The following is a 341-nucleotide window of genomic DNA, read 5'->3' as shown; positions in this document are numbered from 1 at the left end:
TTTCCTCATGTTTTGACTATTGTTATGGTCAGCTGCAAGCTGGCATATCAGGTGACGTCACGGTTTGACGTGCCTGTGTAGAATGGGCTATCCCAACCAAGTGATTAATATTGTATAGGTTCTTTGGTTCAGGGTCTTTCATGCTCCAAGCTGCCTGCGCGCAGGTTTGGTGGTGGGAGAGATCTGGATGTGTAATGTTAATTTTACCTGTGATCCTCTGAATAAACCAGCTCGGTTATTTTTTTTTTTTATAAAATCTAAGTGGTCTACTTCGTCTTTCTGAGTTCCTGGTTAAAAAGAGCCGGAAGTGGCTTTATAATAAAAATAGAGCCTATACTTGT

The sequence above is a fragment of the Monopterus albus genome, unplaced genomic scaffold, assembly GCF_001952655.1.
Source record: "Monopterus albus unplaced genomic scaffold, M_albus_1.0 scaffold250.1, whole genome shotgun sequence".
In the NCBI taxonomy this organism is placed as follows: Eukaryota; Metazoa; Chordata; class Actinopteri; order Synbranchiformes; family Synbranchidae; genus Monopterus; species Monopterus albus.
This window is presented reverse-complemented; position numbering follows the sequence as displayed.